Source organism: Crocodylus porosus, unplaced genomic scaffold (assembly GCF_001723895.1).
Source record: "Crocodylus porosus isolate Cpor-Errol unplaced genomic scaffold, CroPor_comp1, whole genome shotgun sequence".
NCBI classification, from domain to species: domain Eukaryota; kingdom Metazoa; phylum Chordata; order Crocodylia; family Crocodylidae; genus Crocodylus; species Crocodylus porosus.
In genome coordinates this window covers 25,587,153-25,589,634 of record NW_017728918.1, presented here as the reverse complement: position 1 = coordinate 25,589,634, position 2,482 = coordinate 25,587,153, and positions in this window count along the sequence as shown.

The following is a 2,482-nucleotide window of genomic DNA, read 5'->3' as shown; positions in this document are numbered from 1 at the left end:
AAGGACGGTGGGGGGGGAAGTGGTTGTGAAATGCTTTAATTTTAGTAGGCTTTTGACAAGTCTCCCACAACATTCTCATAAGTAAACTAGTGCATTTGTAGATGACACCAAGCTGAGTAGGGGTGAAGACACTTTGGAGGATAGGATTAAGATTCAAAATGGGCTTGATAAATCGGAAAAAATGGTCAGAAATTCAATAAGGACAAGTGCTAAGTACAGCACTTAGAAGGAACAATCAAGTGCATAAATACAAACTAGGGATTAAGTGGCTAGGCTGCAGAAAGAACTTAGAGGTATAATGGATCACAAACTAAATGCATGTCAAGAGTATAAGGTAGTTGTTACCAAAAAAGCTGACAGCATACAGGGGTTTATTAATAAGAATGGCATCTGCACATAGGAATTGGTTCTTCTACCCTTCTCAGTGTTAGTAAGGCCTCTCAGCTGATTTTCAATTTAAGCCCTTGGATCACAGAGGAGCTGGTTCAAGACTGCCGTGGGGTACTACAATCTATATTTAGACCATGGTAAACATCAACAAGTAACTCCTCAGAAAACTAAGGCCTACTAATGCTGACTACAATCTAAATACGCTAAGTGTAACATGCAACAATACTCACAGATTGTGGTCTCTACTTATTATTAAAACATTAATACTTCCAAATGTCTAAATACAATATAACCTGATAAATCCAGCATGCTTGGGACCAAGCACCTGCTGGATATTTCAAAATTCCAGATGTTTTAAATTGGAGTGGCAGCTGGGGGGTGGGGGCGGGGAAGGTAGTGGCAGCTGATCCCAGAGCAGCGTTCACATGCAGAGTGGCATCACAGGGTGGCGGATGGCAGCAGCACCTGCTGCATGCAAGCTTCCCCCTCCTCTGCTCCGGGACCACCCGCCACAGCTCCCTGATGTAGTGTATTTTTTTAAAGTGCCAGATTTTCAAGAATTCAAGATTTTTGATATCCAGATTTATGAACTTACAGTGTACCTTAAGTTATTCCGTTAATCAGAATACAGGGAATCAATGGGTTAGACGGGAATGAATTGAATTAATTCTCCTAGTGATTCTTAGGATGTGACCAGAGTGATGCCATAAAACCAGTGTAGTGAAGAATGTCCCTTTCTGAATGGGTCTCAAGGGTTACACATGACAACCGATATAATGATGTTATTAAAGCTTGTAGCTTAAACACAAGAAATCATCTATCTGCATACTCATGCCTGAATGGTACTGAATTCCTTACTCTACAGAAACCCTGTCACTTACGGAAATTGCAAATAAATCATACAGAAGAAAAGAGGGATCTGATTTGCATCTCTTTAGGAATTTTGAAAATACTGATTTTCAACAAATTTTACAATTCACAGCTCACAAGATCTCAGAGTATGAAATGGAACAGGTTGCTGGTATTTTTAAATGGAAGGTGTTTATTATTCATTTACTTACAACTAGTCCATGGGTAGGAAAACGTAGAAGAAAGAGACCTTTTTAATTATTAGGTTACATGAAAAAAAAATCTCTGACAATTTTCCTTTAATGAGCTCGGGGAAGGACTAATAGGTCTAAAGTCTGGTCAGTGTTATACACTTATTCCTATATATTTATTAGATTGTACATATAATCTTTAGCTTTCTTGTTACTTATTGTTTTTTCCTTGTACATGACTGAAGGGGAAAGAGATGTACTACAGCATGAAATGATTCATGTCTTGGTGAGAAAATGGTAATTGTAAAACATGTTTATTTTTTGAAGCAAATAAAAGTTATTTTAAAATGGATTGTTTTAAATGTATTTTTCTGTTTAAACATAAACCTACTTACAACTGAATTAGAAATTATAGCAATTTTTATTAAGGCCTAAAATTACTATAATTTGTTAAATTCATTAAGATTCATTAAATAAACTATAATAATCAAAGAGTAAATGTTTGCTACCAGATTTTAAAGCAAATGAAGCCAACCCAGTTCTGGGGGATAAATAGTTAGTAAAATACTTGAGATTATTAAAGTAATAAACCAGCTTTTGACAGTTATACCCTCTTCTACAGATAGAAAGATTATTTTCCTCATTTCATTTTATTCACCTAGTTCAATTCAATGCTTAGTTCATTCACAGCTGGGAAACCAACAGTAATTTGTAAAAGCAGAGAAGTTTGTTCTATTTTTCCAATCTATGAATAAAAATGGGATGTAAGAATGTAAGATCTACTAGTTCTAAAATACTGAAGGATGGGGTGATTGAAAACAATCAGTTCAATTCACTAACTACAGATAATCTTTCCTGAGTTTAGTACATCAGTTAATTTTTCAAATGACCAACATGTTTTGATAAACTTTTTTTCTTATCTATACAGCAGTATAAGGTAGAATTTTGCTAATTAAAAGCATTTCAAAATAATTTATTCTGTCTGTTTGCTGTATTTACTCAAATTTAAGTCAAGGTTTTCCCTGATTTAACATAGGATAGAGGAAGCCCCT